The sequence below is a fragment of the Patella vulgata genome, chromosome 4 (assembly GCF_932274485.2).
Source record: "Patella vulgata chromosome 4, xgPatVulg1.2, whole genome shotgun sequence".
Classification (NCBI taxonomy): Eukaryota; Metazoa; Mollusca; class Gastropoda; family Patellidae; genus Patella; species Patella vulgata.
This window is the reverse complement of record NC_065882.2, coordinates 43,055,177-43,067,417: the sequence shown is the minus strand read 5'-3', so window position 1 is coordinate 43,067,417 and position 12,241 is coordinate 43,055,177. Positions and strand designations below refer to the sequence as shown.

Here is a 12,241-nt window from a genome sequence, read left to right as displayed (position 1 = left end):
CATTCTGCATAAATAAGAAATCAAAGATTTCCCCTACTAATAAAAGAATCTTAATTTGAAAAACATTATGTTACAACCAATCACACAAAACTACGGCAAGGACACTACTGATAAAACACGGATTATTTTCTAAGAGCAGCGATGATCACGAATGAAGTTAATTGGATCTGCAAAAAAATAAACAAACCGTAGCGTTGTTATTCATGTTTAATAAATCGGATACATTTGGGAAGAACTGTATTTCACAATAAACATTGCTAATAAACTAAATCATCCCGCCTAGTCACCTGTTTTATGTATTGTTTAATGGTCGACAGTGAGACATTAAGTAATATATTGTAACAACAAGAGGGCCGTAGGCCCGAGTGTTTTTACAACATATTACGCAATGTCTTAAGCTAGAGACCATTAAACGACTTAAAATACAGACACTCCGCACGTGTTTTTACAGTGAAATACGTCACGCGAGTCCAATGTTTCACTAGTATAAATAATGTACGATTGGCAAGTTGAAATAATGGTACGCCAACATCAAAGGGTGGTGTATTTTAATGTGATATAACTGCCTTAGAATAATACAGCCATATCTTTATCAAAATTTCTCCTCTATGACACATAGCATCAGTGTATATTCAAACTCGGGGCTGGTGATTAATGTATGCTTATTCTTTCGGGTTGTACGAAAAGCCGAGACTCATCCAAGTGCATATTTGCATAAAAGTACCATTGGCAGTGGGAATTCGACGACAAGCCTACCAAGCACAATCTGTTATTATTGAACGTGCCATATAAAGAAAGAAAGAGAGAGAGAGAGCGAGAGAGAGAGAGAAATGGGTTTAACGTCCACTCGACACAAACCAGGTCATTTCGGAACTAACACATGGTTTAATTTTATTTCAATAATTCGCTTGCGCGTAGGGGTCTTTGGCAGTGGGAGGAAAACGGAGGACCCGGAGAAAACCCACGAGGTTGGACAGGCGACCCTACTCCTTGTCACGTACAACCGGGGATTCGAAACCACGCCAGTTGACTCAATGACAGGCCTTATGATACAGCACGCACGTGCTAACCATTCGGCCATCCAATCCACCGCCATGAATACAGATTAAGAGTGAATTAAACAGCAGAAATAAATGAAAAGAAATGGGTTTAAACGTTCTACTGTTCTACTACGACAGGGCTAATGAAGACGGACATGCATTAGAAAAGACAAACGACACGAAATATTGGCATAATATGAAATAGCGGGTCTAAAAATAACCATTTCAGAATGCCAAATAAGATGGCCACGCTAAAGGTGCCCACACAGAACTATTTCTCAACAACAGCCTATCCGAAAGGTAAACTTGGATGCCGACCAAATTTGGTATGAAACTAGAATTCTTCAAAAAGTCTAACCCCTATCGCATTCACAAGCTTTTGTGGCACATAATATAAATCTGGAACCGTAAGTCGTACATTACTGAAAATCAACTAGGTTCATTCATTCTTATGCCAATGCTTAACTCCAAATTTGAAAATCAATAGGGTTATTCTCATATTCATAATGATTCACAACAAATGTGAAAAAATATATATTATTAAAAACGTTTTCGGATAAAAAGATGTGAGGTACCTTCAGAACAGTATGCCATGGAACGATGCATATTAACCTCTCATGAGGCGCGACGACTATATACGCCTACACATTGACATGTCGGCATATGGGAATAATTTTGACATTTGAAATAAGAGGCAAATGTATCAATCACCACTGCGCAATTAAACAACACAATATTGGAATAACAGAGATTACAGAGATCCTTACAATTAACAAGACGCTTCAAATTTTGAATATTGTCTTTGTTTTAGCAGATCAAGTCTACATAATTAAGGTCTTTTTTAAAAAAAAAACAGCCATTCTTTTCAAGAGACCATTTTAAACGTTTGTATATAGAATACCATCACAATCATTTTTTGATTAAAGTTTTTAGGTGTAAGCGGAGAATAATACATTTAGCAACAAAACTTCCTTGCAAATTGTGTTGGGTTATTGAAGACATATGTTTTTGCTTTTACGACTTCTGTTTTATTTTGGACTTTGATATCCAAGGACCACTATTCTGTTTTGCAAATGTTGCGGCTTGTTTGTAACAGGATGGTGGCTCTTTACCGTGCTCTTATAGGAAAAGATGTAAAATACATAACCATTTCTCCATTGATTTTATTAGTACTTCTGGAAAGCTAATTCACTGAGCGATTTAGTCCAATTTTGCATTATTTGCTTATAGTGTGATCAAGTCATCTTAATGTCAGCTGGTCAATAAATATTTTAGTTTTCATTCATCTTTTAAATTTCGGTATTTTTTTTTACCCATGAAATTGGTTCTAAATTAAAATAAAAGCAAGCAAACAAGTAAACAATAGATATACTAAAACATGTTAATAGCTAGATGAGTGCAACATGATCATGTCGCTTAACAAGAGGGACAATAGTGTCTATCGAATCATATAAAAAGGGTCGGTACCAGAATTTACCGAATTTCCCATCCATGGGATATGAAAGATCGTGCATTAGCCAGGGTTCTAAAAAGGGACCCATATCTTTACCTGCTAACAGCTCATCATTCAGTTTCTTGAAAAGAATTTCCATATTTTCATAACAAGAGGAATGATTCCTAGCCCAAGAAAAAAAACCAACAAAAAAAACGTTCCCAGTAATATAGAATCTCAAAACCAAAAACAAAGCCTTCACACAAAAATTTAATCTCTGTGTCTTTGTAACCATACAACACCTCGTGAAGCAAGGACGGCAATCTGTTTTATAGACCTAATGCGACATCCGTCTTTTATCTCTGTCCAAGATGACTGACCTTTAAAAGGTCAGACCGCTGTAGTTCTAAGGGTGACGTCACATCACAATGTTTACCAACAAAGCAAGATGGCATCGATAACGCCAAAAAAGATTACTTCTGTGGCTTGTAAACAAACACGAGCAGGTCAATCAGATTAGACGGTAAAAAATGTACGTCTGAAAGAAAAAAACGTCAAATTGATGGTCACACGTGCGTTGTTTACATCGAACGTAGTAATATGAACTGGTACGGGCAGAATTATATCGTTTTACCCATTTTACGCCTCCGCGTACTATTTTCTGTACCTATTTACGCTAATTATGGAATATTTTTTATCAAGATATACTTCAAACACCTTTATTTATTTTTCTAATACTAAAAAAAATGTTTCAGAATTTAATTTGTCGAAAGAAAAAAGTTAATATTTTGTAGTCATTAAGTCGCATCGATGTCATCCTTATCAGTGATTGTAGCGGCCAAGCGAATATTCACTGCGGATCAGTGTGCAAGGACGGGTCAAGGGATCATGGATGGGGGAGGGGGCATTGGCATCGAAACCGCGAAGCCGCGAAACTAGTGATCTGGGACAAGAACCCGGTACTAAACCGCACCCCCCCCCCCATCCCGATCCAGATAGAGTCGATTGGGGATTACACCTTTACTTGAGGTTGGGTTAACTTTATGAAATTAATACTTAATAATAGCGAAATTTTGACACTTGCATTCCTGTTTTATGTTGCATTTGCTGTGATTGTGTGCTTAATATGCACGATTTCTCAACATTAATTAACTAGTCGGTGGGACCAGGATGAAAAAGGGACGCTCTAAAAATCCATCGCTATTATATTAATACAGGTATTAGATCATGGCTAGGCTATAACACGACAGGGGAGATAACTCTTTGGATCAAACGACGTTACATAGAAGGGAAACGTCACAATAAAGTGGGCGGCTCCGCACAACTCCTGAATCTTTTAATTGCCATAGGAACATTGGCTGTGGGTTATTGCATTCACCAGATCTTTTCTCTTTTTTTCGATTAGAAACCAATCGGTAAGTTAATATAAATAAATTATGACAGGAATATCTTGAAACATAAAATCGAAATCTGACAGTTAGATTTGATGTACGCAATCTTTTGTTGCTTTTTTGGACATGGTAGATTATTACTTTAGCATTTTGTACATTGATATTTTTGTCGCTGTTTTGTTAACCAATTTTCTTAAATTGACTTGACACTAACGTCATAATCTACATCTAGAATAAAATTAAAATAAATTTCCAATATTAACATGTAAACCATATAAGAACAGATTCTTAGATTTCGATACGCTTTTCTATTTTGATCACTTTCACATGTGAGGCAGGCGCCTCAAAATAATTTAGCATTGCATAATAATAACTAAAGATCTTTCTTACTTGAGTTGATAATGGTATTTGATGACATTGTCTGTTTTTACGAAAGTGAACAAGTTGTTCTAAATCCGTGTAGGCCTATGTTTCTGCTAGAATATTTGACACATGGATTTATTTGTTGAAATCATGACGGATTAGGTGATTTCATTTTACCAGAGGAATTATACACGAACCATTAAAATTTTATGAATTATGAAACATAAAACTTACAAATTAATATTATTTCAGATAAGGCAATATGTCTATAAATGAGGAAATCTCGGGTGCTGGCGATATAGGAAGAACATCGCCATATGCTTCAAGTCCGACGGTTCCATTAAAAGAAGAACTAAAATTTAAAGTCCAAGAAGAAAATACCTTGGCAATAATGGAAGCAGACAAACCAGCAGATGTTCTCAGAGAAATTTCCGAATTATCTGAAAAGGGTATTTTTTTAATACAATTTTTGTTGTTTTTCAAAGGAATTTAACTCGTCCTCGCCAAAATATGAGATGTAAATATTTTATAAATTGTTAAATTTTTGTTTTTATTAGTGGTGCTAAATATGATATAATAATACGCGATGCATTAGTTGATTTCTGATTTTAACACATATTATGTTACACCGGTCCTTATTTTTTTGCAACAGCAGAAAATTTAGACATCTTTAGCTTTTCTACTAAACAAATTAATAGATCTGAGTAGGTAGGTTATGGGTAAGTTATTCGGCTTGTAATTAATAAGATCTGATCCCGGCGTATAAGTTACGGTTTTAAGAGAACGATTTAGGTATTTTCTGCCTTTCCCCCCTAAAACGGTTGAAGGATTTCAAAGAATTGTGCAAATGAAGTTGGTACCGCGGCACCTTCATTATATTTATAAATTCTTCAGGTATAATAATTATTATGTAAGTTGTAGACACAAAATTTCACAGGGGTGTAACATATAATTGCGGCATTTTGTGGTATATAATTATTTTTATACAATATAAGTTTTTTGTTCCGGCACTGCGTTGGACATTACTGAAATTCTTTAACAGGTTTGTTTAATTTGACAATAAAACTTGTACATTAGAGAAAGAAACGACCTGTGGCTTGCGAAGAGAACAGCTGAAGATGGAGGTTGTGTCACAGACAGGTAATGAATAACAATCGCATGTAATATCTTTATAAGAATAGTTTTTGGTAGCAACCAAAATTAAAAATGACAAGATCACTTTGATCTGGGTAAAAAATAAAAGTATTGACTAAACTATTATATTATAAGTTTGCTTTATAATTTGCTTTACGATAACTTTAGACGATAAAAATGAAACTAAAATTACTAAATAACAGATTTTGTCTAATCGTATAAATTTTATTTCATTAATAATCGAAAGGGAATCAAAGAACGTTTTACACATGCATATTTATAAATGTCATCAAAATAACTTTAATTGCTTTAAAATATATTCATGCATTTCTATAATGTTTACTTTCAGAAGAACGAGTTGCTAAATTTGTGCTAGAAGCCTGTGCTGCTCTACAAACTGGTAATTATTAATAATAAAATGTGATATTCAATCAAATAACTAATTACGTTCAAATTACAATTTATTTTAAGGAAAACGGTAAGGTTTGACATATCAAGCTATAACCAGTTAACCACAAATTCTAGTTTGTGTATTATTAATATTACAGCATATTTATAGTGCGCCCTTTCATATAACATGTTCAGGGGCACTTTAGAAAGTGACAATGTAATCATAAATAAACAACAAGATTATGGACATGTTAACAATTGTGTACAGAATCAGTTAAAAGCCTGATTAAATAAATGTGTTTTAAGTTGTTTTTTAAAAGAATATAGAGATGTACAAAGGTGTATATAAAAAGGTGTATATACCGGCGTATCACGATAGTCGTCTGTCAAACGGCTTCCTATGTCATATTAATAGGCTTGTGTTCAGAACCTGATCAATTATTTAAATACTTTCAGAAGAAATCATCCCAGTGAAGTACAGTCGCTTTGACAGATTTTTAATCGTATGTATCAAAATTGAAATATTTTACATATGAATTCATCTAAACTGCATTGTCGCGTACAGAGACTTCGGTTTAATAAATGACCTGTCTAGATGGCTTTCAGTAATAATACACAGAGATCTGATATCAATCCAAATCGGCATTTGGATAGCCAATTTTAAATTAAATCATTAAATGACCGAAAAGTTCTAATCTATTTACAATCTCGAGCATGCGATGGTATTGAGAGTTGATTATGGTGTTGTCATGTTAATAAATGGTTAATTAATAATTTATATAAAATTGCCTAAAGAGAAACCTTCAATAGGCAAATTTAGCTCTTGAATAATGCCTCTCTAAGTTCATTGGTGATTGGTAGAAAACATTTTTAATGTGATGATTCTGAATAGTGTTGATATCTGTTAATTGTGGAGTATTTGCTTCTTTTTTTATACGCCCATGTGATGATTCTGAATATTGTTAATATCTGTTAATTGTGCAGTATTTGCTTCGTTTTTCTTTATACGCCCATATTTTCATGTGGACGTATTATGCCGTCACCCCTGCCCGTCCGTGTGTCCGTGCGTCCTCTCCTTTTCTTTGCGGACGCTCTACACAACTAAATGTTATCCGATTTTGACGAAACTTATATCCCTAACGTCTCGGTTCCTTTCAATATTGGCATGTATAAGGCCATAACTTCATGGATAATGACCCCTGATTGTACGAAAAATCATGTTCTTAGCTTGTGGACCCTGTAGAGGTCACAATTCTTATCCGATTTTGCCGAAACGTTAAACGTATGTTTATAACTATAACCAAAAGATCTGGGTCCATGTTAATATTGTCCGTGCGTCCTCTCCTTTTCTTTGCGGACGCTCTACACAACTAAATGTTATCCGATTTTGACGAAACTTATATCCCAAACGTCTCGGTTTCTTTCAATATTGGCATGTTTAGGCCATAACTTTATGGATTATTGTCCCTGGTTGTACGAAAAATCACGTTTTTAGATTGTGGACCATTCAGAGTTCAATTTTTTTATTTTATTTAAAAATCAACGTTATACACCATGATTACGGTAGAGTTTGAATTTTGTGAAAATCAGACCAAAATTGCCACTCCGTTTTTTTATACGCCCACATGGAAATGTGGACTTATATTGCCGTCGCCCCCGTCGGTCCGTCGGTCCGTCCGTCCATCGTCCACAATTTCTCGTGAATGCTCTAACGCCAAAAGTTATCATCCAGTTATTAGTGAGATGAAGAATCCCATTTAATTTCAATAATTTCCGTTAATTACGTCTAGAGTTATGGCCTTTTTTTTTACTTTATTGAACCTTGTGAACGCTCTAATGTCAAAAGTTAAAATCCGATCTTTGTGAAATTTATATGCAATATTTAAATTATGGAAACGAAGAATGTAGCACCATAGGTCTTCTGTCAGACGTGGAGAGCGGGCCATTGATTCCGGTCGCCACATACCACGTGTGACCCATGCATCTTTTCTTACTACATATTTTAGTAGCCTTATGATCGTTTAGAATTTGTCTCTGGCTGTCTTTGCTTCCCCTTCACCTTGTGCATTTACTCCTTACTGTTTCCCTTAAGACGTTTGTCTTCTCAGTAGTTATAACTAAGCAACAGTTAATTTTTACGTTTTATATATCACTAGCAGGATACCCGGCTTCGCTCGGGGGTCATAACTCCGAAACCGGAAGTGGTAGACTAACGCCACCTGGCCTATGTTACTCCCCGGTCCGAGCTACCGCCTATCCCCCAAATTTCAGACTCGGGGCAGGCCTAGTGTAGCCGCCAACCCCGACTTTGCTCGGGGGTCATAACTCCGAAACCGGAAGGGGTAGACTAACGCCACCTGGCCTATGTTACTCCCCGGTCCGAGCTACCCCTATACCCCAAATTTCAGACTCGGGGTAGACCTAGTGTAGCCGCCAACCCCGAACAGACAGACTTCGCTCGGGGGTCATAACTCCGAAACCGGAAGTGGTAGACTAACGCCACCTGGCCTATATTACTCCCCGGTCCGAGCTACCCCTATACCCCAAATTTCAGACTCGGGGCAGACCTAGTGTAGCCGCCAACCCCGAACAGACCGGCTTCGGTCGGGGGTCATAACTCCAAAACCGGAAGTGGTAGACTAACGCCACCTGGCCTATATTACTCCCCGGTCCGAGCTACCCCTATACCCCAAATTTCAGACTCGGGGCAGATGTAGCAGCCAACCCCGAACAGACTGACTTCGCTCGGGGGTCATAACTCCGAAACCGGAAGTGGTAGACTAACGCCACCTGGCCTATGTTACTCCCCGGTCCGAGCTACCCATATACCCCAAATTTCAGACTCGGGGCAGACGTAGTGTAGCCGCCAACCCCGAACAGACCGGCTTCGCTCGGGGGTCATAACTCCAAAACCGGAAGTGGTAGACTAACGCCACCTGGCCTATGTTACTCCCCGGTCCGAGCTACCCCTATACCCCAAATTTCAGACTCGGGGCAGACCTAGTGTAGCCGCCAACCCCGAATAGACAGACAGACAGACAAACGACAGTCACAATAGCTGCTTACATATGGATACAAGCATAGTAAAGTCATTCTCAAACACTAGCCAGGCAGACTTGGCGAGTCTGCTGATAGAAACTGTTACACCTTTCCCCTTCTGGAATCAAGCTGTTGACTGACAATCGCCCACCAATATGATAGTTTTGTAGCTTTGGGTTTTGGACCTTCAATTATCTAATTGGTCAAATATGATGTCAAACTAAACCAAATGATGCAATAGGTAAATTTCCAGTCACATGTTTTTTGACACAATCTATCCTTGAACTTAGACCCACTTTCCTGTTATTCTCACACTATTTCATAAACAATTAATTTGTGTTTTAACTAAACGCATACCATAGCTAATATCATGGGCGTCACGCATGGGGGGGGGGGGGTCCGGGGGCGTCCGACCCCCAATTGTTTTTCGGGGGGGGGGGGGGGGGGGGGGTCTGAATATACTTTGCCCCCCCCCCAAAAAAAAAAACAAAAAAAAAATTTACATAGTAGGCCCAAACTCCTATTTATTAGGATTAGTTAAGATTCTATGTGTATAAAACCTGTACATATCCCAATATGGTTTACATTGCTAAAATAAAACACAGAGATAATCATCCTGGAAACATGTGTGAAGTAAAAAGTACCTGTGTTCCATAAAATTGTGTCTAGTTAGCCTGTCAGTAATATTTTGTTAATTTTTTTCTGCCACTTATCAGAGCGAATAGCATGTAGGTACCCAAAAACATAACCGCCTAAACCAAATATTTATCGCCCGCTCAGCCAGCAACGTAACCATAATGCTTTTGCACGCGGTGTCTTGGTAGACAGCATGACCACATGGTTTTAAAAATGGGTTAGGTTTAAGAATTTGGGGTTAGGGTTGCGGACCCCCCCCCCCAATATATATTTCACGGCTACGCCTCTGGCTAATATACTGACAATAGAGAATAATCTGTAAAGATACAAGTATTGTTTAAACCATCTTATATCTCTATTCCTTGTCTATAAATTTAAAAACAATGTCGCAACGATAAGAAGCCTATAGAATTTCAGCAATTTCCGTTTATTACGGCCCTTGTTTCACTTTATTGAACCTTGTGAACGCTCTAACGCCAAAAGTTATCACCCAATCTTTGTGAAATTTATATGTATGATTTAAATTTGTGAAACGAAGAAGCCTATTTAATTTCAATAATTTCTGTTTATTAGTACGTCTAGAGTTATGGCCCGTGTTTCTTTATTGAACCTTGTGAACGCTCTAACGCTAAAAGTTATCATCCGATCTTTCTGAAATCTATATGCATTATTTAAATTAGTGACACGAAGAAGCCTATTGAATTTCAGCAATTTCCGTTTATTACGTCTAGAGTTGTGGCCCTTGTTTCACTTTATTGAACCTTGTGAACGCTCTAACACGAAACGTTATCTGCCGATCTGTATGAAGTTTACATGCGTCATTTAAATTAGTAAAGAGAAGAATCTTTTTGAATTTCAGCAATTTCCGTTTATTACTTCTAGAGTTATGGCCCTTGTTTCACTTTGTTCAACCTTGTTAATGCTCGATTGATGAAAGTTATCATACGATATGTATGAAATTTATATGCATCATTTAAATTTCTGTCAATAATGTCTAGAGTTATGGCGATTGTGAACGTTTGAATGACAAAAGTGATCATCTGATCTGTATGAAATTTATATGCATTATTTAAATTAGTAAAATGAAAAAGCCTTTCAAATTTCAACAATTTCTGTAGATTACTTCCAGAGTTGAGACCCTTATTTCAGTTTGTAGAACCTTGTGAACCCTCAAACGGAAAAAATTATAATCTGATCTGTATGGAACTGTCTTGTAAAAGCCCCCAATAACCTACAAAGGAATAAATATGCGACAACCCTTGTCGACCGCCTGGACGATTTAGCTGCTGTGGGCGTATGTTTCGTTGCCTGGCAACCTATCTTTTAGTGTGTTGTCTGTCCATCTCTTGCAAAATGTGAGCGTATCTTACACACATACACGTATGCGATCTGTTCTACTTTTAACCGGTTGAGACAGAAGGGTTACTTTTCATTGCAGATGTTAAAAATCAAAAAGCCAGAAATAACGTATAGCAAAGTTAAAGCATTTAAAGAAAACACAGGTATTATATTATTATTGTTCAAGTCTATACATATAAGACGACTGTAAGGTTTATACTTTTACCTTGACGTCTATATGCAATAATAGCAGATCGATTTTATCAATTACAGGTGAAATGTAGGTATTGATCATCTTTTCATGGACGTATTTAATCTTTTCTTTCTAGGAGAAACAAGAAAGAGAAGAATCTTTAACAGAATCGTTGGTTTAATTGCCTGTGGCGCACACAAAGAAGAATAGCTGTTTTAACAATTTTATATTATTGCATGCATATACTATTTCAATATAAATCTGTTCTTCTAAAACCTGCCAGCTATTACAACTATAAATTTCAACTCTCGCTATTTAAATTTTATCTTCACATATTCTTGATGGAGAAATCTTTGAAACAATTTGGCCTAGAATGTTTCTAAGCGTTAAATTTGTAAGTGTGAAATATGTATTCATTTCTATCTTTTAGTAAATATAGAAATAGGTTAACTACTTCTTTTAAATTTAACTAAATAATTGTCTTTAAAACTTAATTAGATCTTTGTAGAAAATATTGTCATTCACATTAATTCATCTAACTATGAATATCAGTTTAACAGCTTTGTAGAATTTAGTAGATAAAGATTGTGCTTTTTCCAAATTTGATATATAAACATAAAAAACCCAGTCAGCTTTAAGAAAACCCATCGAATCCCGTATAATTTCAACAGATAATTTATTATATAAAATAAAGGTTCAAGTGTGAAATATTTAATCCGTCCAGAAACCAGAAAAAAGCACACGTTTTAGTCCTTATTTAATTATACGGTATGCTATATGTACAAAAAATTGCACTATTATTTTTACCACAATTAAGTTCATTTTTGGGTTGTATTATATCATAATTAATTGATAGGAAAAATTCTTGTGGGCCCTTCATCAGCACATGCACGATATCCATGCAGTTAGTTACAGATATGAATGTTTAATATATTTGTTGAAATGATACAGGATTCGGACTATAATTGGTGATTTGTAATACCTGAAATTTGTATTTGTTCCGTCAATAATACCATAATTTACTTTCTGTTTCCCACATGTGGTAATTCGAAATTTGAAATGTGTTCTTAAACGACAAATCGGATAATCTTAATGCATGTTAGAAATTGTAGTTATTTTCACCGGAAATAACGTATACTGTTTTACTCACTGTCTGATTTTATATCCATAGACAAGATTTTTGTCTAAGGATGCAGGATCTGGAAGAGAATTTAGTATAAATTATGGAAAGTGAATATAAATACAGTTGGTCATAAATATAGATAGTCAGATTATATAATTTAGG

General features: G+C 36.1%; 1 long non-coding RNA gene across 1 annotated transcript; it reads left to right on the top strand.

The window, feature by feature from the left end:
* Positions 1-6,146: 6,146 nt before the first annotated feature.
* Positions 6,147-11,262, top strand: LOC126817625 (uncharacterized). The gene is made up of 3 exons (XR_007679078.1): positions 6,147-6,253; positions 10,864-10,927; positions 11,093-11,262. It is a non-coding gene; the product is annotated as an uncharacterized LOC126817625 (long non-coding RNA).
* The last annotated feature ends 979 nt before the right edge of the window (positions 11,263-12,241 follow it).